The sequence below is a fragment of the Bombyx mandarina genome, chromosome 06 (genome assembly GCF_030267445.1).
Source record: "Bombyx mandarina strain Sakado chromosome 06, ASM3026744v2".
NCBI lineage: Eukaryota > Metazoa > Arthropoda > Insecta > Lepidoptera > Bombycidae > Bombyx > Bombyx mandarina.
This window is the reverse complement of record NC_143213.1, coordinates 10,745,572-10,762,261: the sequence shown is the minus strand read 5'-3', so window position 1 is coordinate 10,762,261 and position 16,690 is coordinate 10,745,572. Positions and strand designations below refer to the sequence as shown.

Here is a 16,690-nt window from a genome sequence, read left to right as displayed (position 1 = left end):
CGGATGTTTCTATTAGGCTTAACAGTGCAAATGTGACATTTTTTTATTAAGCTTCATTGCTTGTTTTTTATGATTAATTTTTATTTTCGAATATCAATATTGTTCTTCATCGCGTTTTTAATCATAAAAGCCAGATATAGTCTGGCATTTTTGAGTAACTACCAAAATTCTTCTTTCCCGTCATCTAAAATCCTCACATTAATATTTTTAGGTATTGCTATTGTGATTTGCCAATGCGACTAAATTACATTATATTTTGCCGAACTAAGTTAATAAATTTTAAGATCATTTTTACCTGTACAGTAGCGTTAATTAAAGTTAAAGCCCTATGATATGATATTTCTGTGCGGACGAGTGGGTGAGCTCACGGGCTCAACCTGAAAGAATTTCCGAACACTAGCCCTAGGAAGAGGAATGTTTCGCATATCAACACCAAATCGGCATCGTGACCCATTGAGAATCCGGCGAGAAACTCCGTTGGACATATCTTATCGTAAATCATAATAGTACAATAAATTGGCTATTATTATAATAGTGGTAAGATATATTATGTTTGCATGGATAGGTCTCATCGCCTACTTCTGCCGCGAAACAGTTATGCCTTCTGGTCCAATCATTGAGTTTTTTACTTTAACGTGGGTGGCATTCCTGTAATGATGTGTATTGGCTTCTGTGAGTATTTACCAAGCGTACGCCCATTTATGGCTATAAAAAAAGATATTTAATAGATATGGGACTAACGTCAATTCTCAGTCGCTCCAAATTATAATCTGAACAACACAACTTCGTTGCTTTCAATTTTATTTTTGATTTTAGAATTTAGATAATACGCATTTTTATTTTTTGCCTTTTTAGTTTACATTAAAGCATATTTTAAATCTGTACAAAAACAAATCCCGAGAATACAATTAAAACTAATTTTAGGTATTAAATTGATTCTGGAAAACAACATGGAGAAGTGGAAAGATCTCTTCACGATTAAATATCAAGACTAGTTATGGTCACTATCGTTCTCGTTCATATATAATTATTATTTTGTATCAATGCACCGTAAATGAAGTTACATGGCATTTAAATTCATAGATATTTCTAAATATCTGGTATTCAAATAGGTACTTAATACAATCGAAGTTGTGCTTACATTAATAGGCGTAATCTTAACACGAATATCTCCTTTAAAAGCCATTTGGTATTGTATTGAATATTTAAATGTCCATTGATTTAAGCTTTTCCTTCGGCCTTTGCAAGTTGCAGACGCAATTAAAATTAATTTTACGATTGTCTTCGCCCGTGACCACGAAAACTGTAAAGCATTGGAATCGTCGGAAACAATAATTCGAAAATCATAAAAAAACGCAAGATTAAAGCGTAAAAGTATTCGTCATTATGTTTCCAATATATTTTGCAAAATATATTTCCGCAAATCATTTAGAGCAGCGGTCGGGGAATCGGGGTAAATTACCCCAAATGGGGTAAATTACCCCAAATGGGGTAAAATGAAATTTTGGGGGGGTAAAAATGAAACTTTTGTGAGTAAATTATATTTTTAGTTATTGTTTTCGTTTCAAAATTATCATGGGGGCTATAATATGAAAGATACTAAAAAGAAGCGATTTCGTATTTTTTTTTGTTCTTCGCCATTGGGTTATATCAACTTACACAAAAATATTTTGGGGTAATAATCAAAAAAGTTCTCCGACCGCTGATTTAGAGGAATAGACACTAAAAACAGATATTGTTATTGCAAGTTCATTAATTCACTACCACCAATAACCTTTTATTTTCGTTATCATTCGACGACTGAAAAGAGCAGTAAATAGTGAAGGAAAAAAAATAACACACATATTCTAATTTTGTTTAGTTTATATTATAATCCGAGATTTAATAAGATTATTGGAGTCAATTAGGTGGCGGCTCCCGAAGCCAAATAAAATCTTTCTAAGCTCCATACAATTATTGGATAACAGAATGAACAATATAGACAGTAGAATTAGCATAACCAGTTTTGATGCAAGGATTGCAGCGAAATGTGGTTTGTAGTGAAAAGGAAGTAGTGATTGGCGGTTCGGTTACGAGTTGTCCAGTTCGATTGAGCAGGAACGTATTTGGACATTTAATTTTAAATTACAGTTAGGTCAGTTTGAAAATCGTCTGGGATGTCGTTGGCATTAAACAATGATTTATTCACCTAGTCCCTGTTTGTCAGAATATAGAATAATACTTATTTTGTCGAAGGGGAACAAACTGGTTGGTTATATGTTATTTAATAGCAAGTATTATAATAATATAACCTTAATCGCTAAGAGTACATTTTGCGATTATGAACATATACTTTTAGCGTAGGATCGAAATTTTACATCACATTTTTATTTGCTAAGTAAACCTGGCCTAAGTCTCAATTATATTGTAGAACGATTTTCTCACCCTTCTTCATACAGGTATTTTTTTTTTATATCACGCATAAATAAATGGCTCAAATTTCTAGAAATTATAACACACACGAGAAATAATACCCAAAACATTCGTACTTTCAGTCTTAAATTTACATCGAGTCACCTCTAAACAACATTGAAGTATCCACATTCCCGAAGAAAAGCCACAGCATTGCATGCAAATTCGCTCAGTTTCCTGTGAACGGCCCACAGTGTTGAATCACCTGCCTTCATTATACACGCGAGATGCGATCGGCACTCATGTGATATGTGATATCGATAACATCTAGGCACCATTACAGTCCTTCGAGACAGATTCATAGTTTTTCTTTAGAATTGAAGTAGACGTCTTGTAATCAACAAGAAGCGATTCTACTTCACAGATTCCATTGCACCCTACAAAATTTATCTATGCCTCAACAGATATTTTAAATAGGTGGCTTCGAACTAACCTCGCTATTTTAGTGGTTAGAGTACTTTTTGTCGAAGTCTGCATTTTTCGATTTGATTAAACTAGAATATGGGTTTCAAAAACCTTTTTTTATATTAACTACTACCAGATACTAAGATACTCTTTATTGATGTCACATTATCAAATTGAGGGGGAAAACCAAGCGACATTTATATTTGTAATGAAAAGTGCGTTTTATTTGATGTTAGCATCAACAGCTCGATGTTTTTAATTGAATTTGAATAAGTTGAATAAATGGCTGAAGAAGTTTTTTTGTTATTTTATTTTTTACAAATTTAAGGTTTAAATATCTCTCCTGTAAAGATACAAAAACGTCGTTTGAACCAATTAGCTTTTCACCCCTCGATATATAGTCTGTCAGGATAAGATATACGTATGACTAAAATAAACAACTTAATGAGTTCGAATTTTGTGTCTACTTTATTATTATTTTTCATAATTTGCCGTTCTAAAAATAAATACAATTTAGAATAAACTGAATTTGTAACGTAGACTATGAATTCTGCATCAAACTATATTATTTTCACACGTTTTTTTTTATTTTATTGCGATCACTACGATCTGTTATCCCTTAGAAGTTTTATAGTGACTTTTATAGTAAATTACTAGAAATAGCTTCTTAAGAAAGGCTTAGTAAAATAAATTAACGTCAGTGAGCTTCTATGTTCGTTATAGTGTCTGTACGTACTTAGCAAATCGCAGCATCGACTTCCACGGTGAAGGAATAACATTGTGTAGAAAAATCAAACACGCAAAATTATAATTTGCGTAATTACTGGTGGTAGGTCCCTTGTAAGGGTACCGCACGGGTAGATACCACCATCCTGCCTATTTCTGCTGTGAAGCAGTAATGCGTTTCGGTTTGAAGGGTGGGGCAGCCGTTGTAACTATACTGAGACCGTAGAACTTATATCTCAAGGTGGATGGCGCATTTACGTTTTAGATGTCTATGGGCTCCAGTAACCACTTAACACCAGGTGGGCAGTGGGCTCGTCCACCCACTTAACCCGCTAAAAAAAGTTAGAGACAGAGTTGAGGCAATGTTCGATGAACAAACATTCAGCTGCTGGGAGTATATTTTCATGGTAAATTTATTTTTGACTTTACATTTAATTTAGATTCGACTTACATTCGACCTTCAACTTACTTTATAGTTTTGAATTTACATACGATTTTCTAAATAGTCATTTAATAGTGCGAATAACGCGAGAGACGTCAGAAAGTCAACGTATTTTGCGTTTTAAGATTATACTAGAGGTCCCGCAGTAGTCGAAATTCGACTATAATTAATTGGAATCGTAAGTTTGTACACTATTATGATTGTATTTTATACTTCTATAATCACAAATTTCGCCAAGGCTACACTATAAAAAAATATTAATACAGACAAACAATATTTAATCTATTCTCAATTTGACCGTAGACGTCAAGAACAAAGGTTTGACAATAAATAGTATGCATGCGTGTGTGCGTCAAATACATGTTATGTAGTGTGTGTAATGTTTTCTGTATTGATTTAATGTATCTTTTAGGCATTATTTAAAAAAAATATTAGCATTGTGCACTTCTCCTCTATAGTCTCTTTAAGTGTGGAAAATTTCATACTCCTCTGTCCGCGAAATTTTCGTAAAAAGGGATACAAAGTTTTTGCTTCACATATTAATATATAGATAATGCGATTTCGTTGATGTAAGGAGACGTCTAGTGAAATTCTGATTATTAAATCAGAATTAGTATTAACTACAATAAAAAAATTGTTTTCTAACAATGAAGAGTTTTGCATGTAATAAATATAAATAATATTGGGCATTACTCGAATTTTGTATCAAGGTGTCGTTGATAGTATTAAACGAAGACTGCACCAATAGTACCCAGAGTTTATAAAACAAGACGGTAGACGCATGCTACCTAGACGTTTTGCAAAGAAGACAGGAACTTATTTTAACTTCTTGTCTATATATTTTTCTACAGCTCCCCAGACGAATTCACAATCCGGCTATTCTTAACGAAGGCTACTGGAAACGTCAAAAACATCACTTACGTCTTGAAATAAAGACTTAAATATTATTTTTTGCAATACTTAACTGACCTCTGCTTCAATACCGTTTCACGTGTCTGTACAAAACTTGATGTCTTTCAAGTTTTTGTTCACAAGCGGTAAATTAACGCTAAAATAATTAAAGATATTTTCCTTATTTTTATTATTAAATTTACACTTTGAAAAAGCTCTCAGTCAGGATTTAATTTGGCCATCATCAGCGTGTCGCTTCAATGGTCGTAATGATTAATCGATAAATAATTTTTGTTTGTTTATTGAAACCGTGGTTTTCCGCATGTAGGTTGAGTAAAAGAGAGCTGATCCTCTGTATGAGGATTCGTTCTGGACATGTTCCCTTGGGTGCATTTAGGTTTCTAATGCGATTACAAGACAGTCCCAACTGTGCCACGTGCCACAATGTCAAGGAGGATCTCTACCACCGCCTAATGGAATGTGTCCAGAACGAACCGGAAAGAGCAGAACTGCTGCAAAATACGGGTCTTTCTAGGTATGAATTGTTCTTTTTTTGCATAATATTTTTGTATCAGGTTTTAAATGTGATTATAGTGATAGAGCTATGAGTTTTTTAGTTTGTTCTTTCTTGAAAGATGTAAATTAAGCGATATATGTAGTTATTTTAAGTGTTTTTGTTTAAGTTTTATGTTTCACTGTGTTTAAATATGTTATTTTTTTGTTTTGTTTATATAATAGCCGACTTAACCTAATAGGTGTATGGCTCTAATAAAGAATAAAAAAAATAAAAAAAACTTATTGATATTTCCTGAGATTATGGGAATGTATCGTCTGCAAGTTATAAACACTACAATTTTTATTGAGCAGTTCTTGATACATTTAAAGCAGTGGGAATTTACAAAGCGTTTACTTAATAATGAAATTCATTCAGAGTGTCTAATAAGGGAATAGTGACAAGGACATCCCGTGAATCAAGTATAGCCAATGATGTGCACCTGGCATCCTAAAGTATACATGTGTCAATTGAATATAATTGCACGCGCAAAACGTTAAACGCCAGAAAGTGGACGTAAACGCTAGATCTTGAGCATTCCTCGGAAAACTCCTGTTAGTTCACTCATTATCCATACAAAACAAGCGCTACCTCGTTTCAGAAGGCAAGGTTGTCAGGTTTGAAACTTGTGTACTCGTTGAACTTTTATTCAGAAGCCATTTTTTTCCCTCCACAACCGAATGAACACAGGAACACAGAATGAACTAGCACAGGGTTCATGTGGTGTGCTTGCACAGCCCAAACACAAACTAAATGCCACCACCCCACTTTTAGACGTGTGGTTGAATCTTCAACTGTATACACAACAGCTGATTTGAGGATGAAATAAGTAGAGGATTTACTCATTTAACTAGATGACGTTACTTATTCTCTAGATGGTTGAAAAAGTTTAGGGGCAACGAATCGTTACGTGGTTAAAGAAGTCCATACACATCACGATGTATCCACACGCCTTGTTATTTATTCGAAATCTCAATTTTATAACAAAACACCTAGGTATCCAACATTGACAACTTACCTATCAACCTTTTCACTGGTGGTAGAACCTCTTGTGAGTCCGGGTAGGTACCACCGCCCTGCCTATTTCTGCCGTGAAGCAGTCATACGTTTCGGCTTGAAGGGTGGGGCAGCCGTTGTAACTATACTGAGACCTTAGAACGTAGATCTCAAGGTGGATGGCGCATTTACATTGTAGATGTCTATGGGCTCCGGTGACCACTTAACACCAGGTGGGCTGTGAGCTCGTTCACCCATCTAAGCAATAAATAAAAACCTAAACCCATGACTGCTTCGTTGTAGAGACATGCCCAAGTGCGCATAGAATACACACAAATTATTTAAGCAGGTTGTAGGGTAGACCCAAATTTACGTTTAAATAATGTAGATAGATGCAATTACTTACGGTCAAAGCGATTCTAAACGTTCGTTTGATTCTAAACAAGTTAATCACAAAGTAAATCCACGAATGGCTTGATATGCCGAATAATGTTATAGATCGTTTTTGTTTTCTTCATAATCACTCAGACTTAATTGATTTTTCCAAGAGAGCTTAAACCTAAAAATATTATGCTAAGTGTCATTCTTAATCTATTAAACCTACATTTTTCTTTTGTTATCTTGACAGATGATACATCAATAACATTACCGTGTTTCTACATAACTTACTAAGTTTCTTTAAAGTTTAGTTTACATACAGGTTTCCATTTTTATTTCCAATGTGGTATTGTTGTTTTACACATTACATTGTGACACAAACTATGTAGACGCCAAATCTAAAAAAAATCAATTAAAAAATACCAAATTAATCCTACAATATAATGCCAAATTAATAAAACAATGCATTTGTTACTTTGTAATTCGTTCACTCGCCAACCCTGCTACGGTACTGATAACCCAATATTACTAGTCTAGTGTCTTGTAATTTCGTTGTAACACCAAAGAGAATACAGTCTAAATGACTATTGGCTTTGATCACGTTACTGTACGAACAAGGAAATGATCTAAAAATCAATAGTAAATGTCACGCGACCGTGCTCAGAAATAAATGTTCTAGTTTAGGAGTATAATAATAGTTATTTCGCTTAGAAGTTGCTGTTTTTCAATACTGGCCATTTGAAACGAAATTTATGCATAATTGGCAATAAATTCCAAATTCAAACTAATTTAATTTAAAAAATATAGAATTCTAATATGTATTAATGAGTAGCTCTATTTATTACACTTAACGACATATACAGAGGAGATTAATTTTTTTAAATTAAAATAGTGGGCTTTGTCATTGCAAATGTAAGTGTGCGAGCTCACGGCCCAGCCCATTTTAAGAGTTTACCGAAACTTTAAATAGATGCCCCAGATACAGATATGTATAACAAAATCGATATCGTTAAGAATAAATTATAGACTATTTAAAATTAAATTTTCTTGTTGTTTTGATTCATACATATTTGGCACAAGTTATTATTATGACTTTAGAAAAAAAAAGCAATTATTTTACTAATAATTTAGCTTCTAAAGCCTTATTGCTTTTTCACTTTTCGTTTTGTATAAATATGATATCGGGCCCAGGTTTTGCTTTCAGGCCTTGTGCGAATGTACCTTCACTATTGTGTGATTAGATTAAGAACATATTCCATATTCTATGGAAGAAGTATTGAGTAATTATTCGGATGATTTTCCAAAATTAATCGTGGACCAAAATGGTTTCATCGAAAATGCATTCCATTGTTTTTTTTTTGCCACGAACAATCCAGCTCTAGAATTCCGTCAAAGGTAGGCTTAATATAGAACGTTTGCATAAACGATCAGGCGATCAACTCGTCTGCATCCGATAACAAATTAATTTAACCAATTGGAGCCAATATTAAAGTGACTAAATTCCTAACGTCATATCTAAAATCAATAGGGAACCGTTTAAAATACATACCCAATACGCATGAAATATTTTATAATGGCTCTGACTTCGTTCAACATCGAGTGCTCACAAAACGACAGGTACAATTTGCTAGGACCGGTTCCGACCGTGTTTCCATCGCACTAAAATACTCTCACAATCCGGTTATAAAATATCACATAAGAAATATTTATGTGTGTATTCATTTTTTTTTTTTTTCAAATCGGATTTGACCAGATGTTTTGCGTGAGAATATTTATGCTTCATTATAATAACGTTATAAATTGAGTGCATGTTGTTAATTTGTAGCACAGAATGGCTTTAGGGTCAGAATAGGCAAAATTATTGCGACCTCGATTGAATTATTGCCGTTTACTGTTTGACTATGAAATTTAAACACATGAAATTAGATAATAAATAATAAACGTGTTTACGTTGTCAAAATATCGAATTCAGGTTTCCGAATTTGAATTCTTTTGTTTTGGTCAGTGACTAATCGAGTTTCGTATCTGCGCGTATCTGAACGAACTAAGCCCTCTATCACTGAACGGGTGATAATCGGCGCCGCGACCACCTGACTTCTCGATCAGCGGGCTGTCCGAAGCCCACCCAGACGGCGCCACCAACTCGTACCCGGGATATCCCGCTGGGTCAGAACTAGCATAGCTCGTGCAGTACATTTAGTGCAACTTATGTGTCGACTTCTTGAGTCTCCCTCGCCGGTATTCAAGCAAGCATAGGGAAAACCTCCAAAATACTTAAGGAGCCATCCAGGATTGCTAAATATGTAATTCTCTTTTTTTTTGTAGATTGCGATTCCAACCAAGTGGAACGACGACTTAATGCGCACGGCGGGAAGTCGTTGGATGCGGAAGGCGGAGGACTGCATTCTGTGGAAGGCATTGGGGCAGGCCTATGTTCAGCAGTGGGCAGATAAAGGCCGATGATGATGATGATTCCAAAAATTTCACTTATCACTTTTCCAATTTACCTACGATAAATTTTTAATGACAATAAACTTTATTGCAATTCAATAAACAAACGGAGATGAATATAACAAATAAATGCCTTATTAAAATTGTATAAAGTGTAAAAATGAACAGAGCTAAAGTGTTGCGCGTGAATTTTATCGATAAAACCCAGAGAGCCTACTGAGTGTACATGGCGAGCGTACGATTTATTGTTCCAGTGTTCCGAACACTCACCTACGCGACCGAGAACGTTTTAAATAACTACCGGCGATGTTATCGATTAAACATCCCCGCAAAAGGAATCGCAACTATACCAAGAAATTATTTTACGAAAGATTTTTAAAACAAATTGGTTGGTTACGTTGAGGTGCAACTTTTTTTGCCTTAAACGCCCAGTCGAACTCACGCAATTTATATTACTAGTGGTCGCCCGGTAGTCGAAATTCGACTATAATATTAATTGAAACTAAAAGTTTGTACACCATTATGATTCTATTTTCAAAGACTATTATACTTCTATAATCACAAATTTCGCCAAGGCTACATACACTATAGAAAAATATTAATAAAGACAAACAATATTTAATATATTCTCAATTTGACCACAGAGGTCAAGAAGAAATAAGAAATAAGAAAAGAATTTGACAATAAATAAATAATATGCATGCGTGTGTGCGTCAAATACATGGTAGTGTGTGTAATGTTTTCTTTATTGATTTAATGTATCATTCATTTCATGCATTATTTAAAAAAAACATTAGCATTATGCACTACTTCTCTATATTCTCTATAAGTGTGGGAAATTTCATACTCCTCCGTCCGCGCAATTTTCGTAAAAAGTGGTACAAAGTTTTTGCTTCACTTATTAATATATAGATGCTTGTATGGAAGTCCATAGCTGCTATCTAGCTTAATATCCTTGTCGTATCACTCTTGTCAGAGCGGTCGTGGTCATCATTCAGTATCATTGCTGTGAGCAGATGTTATGCGCCTCACGAGTAATTGCCACTTCTCCCAGTTTTGGTGAACCTGGTACGCTCATGTAAACAACCGCCAAGTGCCGACTTGACTTGGTCGATCCATCGTATGGGCAACCTTCCACGCGGTCTGGTGCCTATTAAGGCATACATGACATCAGAATGTAGGTACATAAAACACGATCGTGTTGATTGTGCCAAGGTAGAATTGCAGTATCCAGGTCTACTACTTTACAATATAATATAAGCTGGTCAGATCTGGTAAAGACGCTCACCGGCCTGCCAATAACCGAAACTAAAAGACCGCCGAGGAAAAGAAGACGTGGAGAGGGATGGTGCTTAAGGCTATCGACGCTTCAAGCTAGAGACGACCAGACGATTTCAGTAATGAAGAGACCGAGTAAGGAGAGAGAGAGATGAAAAAATGAAGATAATACTATTAGGATAATAGAGAAGTAGCAAAGATCTGGGAAGTCGGAGTCTAACACTCATGTTTTCTGATTGATAGCTGAACGTAAAAATGTATCATGAAGAACCTTTGACCTTTGAACCATCACTTCGTAGCTTGCACCATACCAACTCGAACCTACAATGTCACTGAACTACTAAAAACTTTATAGCAAATAAATCTTTATAACATGAACAATATTTGTAAAGCATTTACGATCGTGTTTAAAACAATTACGAAACTATCTTAAAACAAACTCAATAAATAGTTAATATACGCTTTGAAGTGAACAATACAGATTATAATTAACGACATTAAAAACGAATCGCTTGCGGTTAACAATCGTTTAGTAGCTACAGATAAAATCTATATTAATCGTAAATATTGTTAATTAATAGGTCACGTGGTCGATAATAAATTGTCTAGTCATGCACCTCATTTGTTTTGTAATATCGATAAACGGTTTTCGCGCTCTGACAGATGATTGAAGGATCGATTTTGAATGGAATAGAAACGAACGGTTTGCGTTTTTAAATGGCAAAGAAAAACACTCGTGAGGCCTCAAAAATTTCGCGTTAAGCGTCATTTAATGCACCTGGTTTCAAGTGATTTCCGGGGAGTATAAGCCACGCTACCTGCCCTCGAACAAAGAGTCAAGTTACTTAGAAAAATACAACTAAAATCTGCTACAGAACTGAGTTATGTTACAGGTTTCTTTATATTGGGAGGACTACGAACGTTCTGTCACTCTCTATGGGCAATTTTAAACCTATCCGTATTCACTGCTATGGTGACGTTATCTAGAAGCGAAAATAACTTAAAGAAACATCGAAATATTCGAAATTTGTTTTTTTTTATTGCTTAGATGGGTGAACGAGCTCACAGCCCATCTGGTGTTAAGTGGTTACTGGAGCCCATATACATCTACCACGTAAATGCGCCACCCACCTTGAGATATAAGTTCTAAGTTCTCAGTATAGTTACAACAACTGCCCCACCCTTCAAACCGAAACGCATTACTGCTTCACGGCAGAAATAGGCAGGGTGATGGTACCTACCCGCGCAGCCTCGCAAGAGGTCCTACCACCAGTAATTACGCAAATTATAATTTTGGGATGTTATTCCTTCACCGTGGAAGTCAATCGTGAACATTTATTTTGTTAAGTACGTAGGTATTTCATTAGAAAAATTTGTACCTGCCTGTGGGATTCGAACACCGGTGCTTCGCAAGATATGAATGCACCGGACGTCTTACCCTTTAGGCCACGACAACGTCGATTACATAAAGGCTGACCCGCAAGTTATATCAAGACGAAATGTGGCTATAGTATCAACAATGTAGATCATGTTAGAAATGTTTTTTTTTGTAGCAATTAATCGTTTCATAGAAAAAAGTATTTAATAATTGTTCGACAAAATAGCCCTGAATATTTACAATAAAAGTACCGTTACGCCGCGCCGCGCCGTTCATTCGGTTAAACGCGTCAGAACGAGATAGACAATAACAAATTCGGTCAACTCTTTTCAAATAATGAGTACGACAAACAATGCAGCCATCTATATATTAACACGTGAAGCAAAAACTTTGTATCCCTTTTTACGAAAATTACGCGGACGGAGGAGTATGAAATTTTCCACACTTATAGAGAACTAGCGACCCGCCCTCGCTTCGCTTCGGAAACATGAAACACATGAAACCAAAAAATAAAATATTTTTTTTTTTTTAAAAAGTAGCCTATGTTCATCAGGGACAATGTCGGCTTCTAATGGAAAAATAATTTTTCAAATCGGTCCAGTAGTTTCGGAGCCTATTCGAAACAAACAAACAAACAAATCTTTCCTCTTTATAATATTAGTATAGATATAGAGAAGAAGTGCACAATGCTAATATTTTTTTCAAATAATGCATAAAAGATACATTAAATCAATAAAGAAAACATTACACACACTACATACCATGTACATATTTGACGCACACACGCATGCATACTATTTATTGTCAAACTTTTGTTCTTGACGTCTGTTGTCAAATTGAGAATAGATTAAATATTGTTTGTCTTTGTTAATATTTTTTATATTGTAGTCTTGGCGAAATTTGTAATTATAGAAGTATAAAATACAATCATAATAGTGTACAAGCTTACAATTCCAATTAATTATAGTCGAATTTCGACTACTGCGGGACCTCTAGTTCAGTTAAAGCGTCAGAACGAGATAGACAATAACAAATTCGGTCAACTCTTTTCAAACAATGAGTACAACAAACAATGCAGCCATATTACTAGAAGCATAAGGCTCAAAATTTTGACGACCAAATGACGGCGAGTTTAGTTAAAATTCATCACCAATATTACATAAAGCATTTAAGACACTTGTGTATCTTTGCAAATCTTGAATTTACGACAAACGTGAAAGCGCCGTTTGTTTGACCTGATACCATGCGCCCAACAAGAAGCCGACCTCTTTTGAACGCACGCTACAAACAACAATTGTTTAATTAGAAAAAATCTCACGTTTATATTCAATTAAACGATGTGAAACACACGTATTATCTCGGTTTTGTTACGTAAACGATTGCAATTAGCTGCCAATTAGATGTATGGTCATTTGTTTGTTTTTTTACCATAACCGTTTTTTGGTTTGACAAAAAAAAATATTTTCTCGTTTCTCATCTTTCATTTATTACCAAACAATTTCATTTCATTTTTTACTAGTGTAACTCCATCGCGTTTCGCCTTGACTGTCGCTATTTTTTGACAACTTCTTCAATTTCTCGAAAATAATAACGCGCCTCCTCTCGTGGGTTGGTACTTAGACTTGACTTTGAAGCCTTCCCTGAAGTGCCAACAATAACTGTATCAAATTTCGATGATGAAATATCTATCAGCACCTATTTATTACTTTGGGTCACCAGACGGCCCCTGAAAGAGTCCATCTATTCAGAGCAACAAAAAAAACCGCTAATATTCTGTTATGCCCACTACGTTACGTTTTTACAATCCTTTCTCGCTTCCAAATACTAGCGTATCAGCGGCGAATACGAGAAGGATCCCCTCACGATTCTTTTTCAAGGGTAAATCCGTCACGATTTTCTAAATCAAATGAATCATTACGTGAATGCGTCGGACAGAATCACCGGTTTAAATTAATTGACAACTCGTGATCATTTCAATCTTAACATCTCAATAAATTAATTTTTTATCGAGCAAACTTAATGAATTAATTTCCGATTGAGCAACGAATGATCTCTGAGGTTAAAGATCACGGCGATTGCTTTGTGATTGTAATTTGTTGCATTTTTATGAAAACGAGCATGTGCACGTCACGCTGCTAGACTTACTTGAATACAATAAATAATAGTTTAAAAAAACTAAAAAAATACGCTTTTATAGAAAATCCAACTAAAACATAGAAAATAAATTTTAATAATAAATTTGCATTAAAAAAAGTGTATGAAAAAATTATTTTATTGTAAAAAAGCGTATTTTTTAGATTTTCTAAACTATTGTTTATTTTTCATTTTTTAGTTGAATTTCAATTTTTTCATTATTTTTTTATAATATATACATAATATTATATTTAGTTGTCATCAGTCCTTAATAAGTATGCCAAATTTCGAGTTAATCCGACGCTTTGAAGGGAGTCAAAATCATGTTCAAAGTTTCCGTTACATACTAACATACATACGTCTGAACCTAATAAAAGCGTATTAAAAATAACGTTTAGTTATTTGGACAATTAATACCTCTTTACATTACATTAATACTTTCATGAATACTCTTTCCATTAATACTTTTGTATGACGCTTAGTCATATCAGTTGTTTGTTTTGACTCAAAATAGCGTATTTATAGAATATCGTTATCTTTTTACCGTTATTTTCACCGCTCGTCTAACACGAAAAGTATTGTCATTTTGTCAGCATTAAAAAAAAAAGGGCTAAAGCATCATCGATTGCTGGACAACTATTACTATCGGAATCTAGTATTTCTTTTCTTTTTGTATTACATTGATTCGTTAAATTGGATTTAATTCATTGAGTTTTTCGATTTGATTCGGTATAATTTTCAATGGACAAGCTAACTGTTGGAGTAGTTTGTTGTTATGTCAATGAAAGCAGTCGCCTGAGTTTTACGCGATGAAGCTATTACGGTTTTGATGTTGAATGTTCAAAAGAAAGCAGTAGATTTTGTCCATAAGACTACAAATATTTTTTAATTTTAAATAATCTTTAGTGATAATTGGTTGCAATGCCGTTCTCACATTTGAGTGTTATATAGCTGATATAGAAAGTCTTCATATACTAAAGCAAATTTAGATCACGTTGCCCCGATTACAACATCAAACGGAATATATTACCTGCCACATTATAAACGCCTATTCACATATAATGTATTCCTTTCAATTATTTTTTTGTCCCGACAGATGCGTTCTTTACTCCAGTGTAGACCACCTACAAAAGGCAGATGGGCAGAGTGCTTAATTTCTTTTGATTTTTATAAAAAATCCCATTATTTTAATAATAAAACAGTATCCGTGTAGTGTGTTCTCAAGGAATTCGTTGGAGATAAGCCAGCAACGTTCTCAGGCTAATGTAATGTATATTGAATTTCAATCATGTATGGATGAGTACGACCATACTTCTGACAACAAAAACAATCGTAAAATATGGCCTGAACGCGGAAAAAATATTTATTCTTTATCTTGAGATTTTAAAATTTAACAATAACGCATAGATGTTTTAAGCTTTTCATAAAATCATTACTTTTGTTTATCATTATTATTATGTATAGAAATTATAGTTATTGAAAACACAAAAAAAGACAATGTCTAAAAATACACCTCAATTAATAACCTTTACAATTTAACTTCAAATGATTGAATTGCGTATGTAAATATACAACGTGCGAGATTCGACTCTACGTAATCCATCAAATGGACCATTAAAAGTTCGATTGCTGATAATGAACAGAGAGAGCAACTTCTCCCCGACAAACCAACTACGGTGGTCTTTGGTTTGTCGAGGAGTTTTATTTATAATGACTTCACTTTAAGCTGCATTTTCCATAACCCGTTCTTTTGATTAATAATAATAATTATATACATATTATTATGTATAGATATTATTATATAAATAATAATTTGTGTAATTACTGGTGGTAGGACCTCTTGTACGCCGCACGGGTAAGTACACCACCACCCTGCCTATTTCTGCCGTGAAGCAGTAAGGCGTTTCGGTTTGAAGGGTGAGGCAGCCTTTGTACTGTAAAATCGAGACTCGGAACCCATATCTCAAAGCGGGTAGCGGTATTTAAGCTGTAGATATCTCTGGGTTTCGGTAACCACTTAACGTTAGGTGGGCCGTCAGCTCGTTCACTAGCCTAAGCATTAACGTTCTCGATGAACGCAATTGTTTCAGAAGATTTTTTCTCTTGAACCAGGTAGTGCCGTAGCAAAAGCTAAACTAACAATATTTTTTAGATAATAAATATTACGCATATATCAAGTTATGAGACTCATTACCTAGTTGATTAAAGCTTACCACATAAATCCCTTCTAATTCTAGTTTATATTACACTAGCTGAGTCTCGCGATGTTACCCGCGGTTATTGTGTGAAGCCGCGGTGCTAAGCTAGTCTAAAAAAGTAAGGCCTAAGTTACTCCTTAGATCATCAGCTACATATCAGTGAAAGTCCCGTCAAAATCGGTCCAGCCGTTCCAAAGATCAGCCGGAACAAACAGACAGACAGACATTTAAAAAAAATGTTATTTCGGTATATGTATACCGTGTATACATACTTACGTATTTAGTAAAAAGTGGTTATTTTATTATTACAAACAGACACGCCATTTTTTTTTTCGTATAGATTAGAGTAAATTACATTACAAACGGCGTCCAGTTAACACGTAAACATTAACTTATTACATAATTAATCA

General features: G+C 34.5%; 1 protein-coding gene across 3 annotated transcripts in view; it reads right to left on the bottom strand.

Annotated features, from left to right (window-relative positions):
* Cad99C (cadherin 99C) overlaps window positions 1–16,690 on the bottom strand; it is a 164,883-nt gene that overhangs the window by 51,097 nt on the left and 97,096 nt on the right. The gene's annotated exons all lie outside the window — the stretch shown is intronic.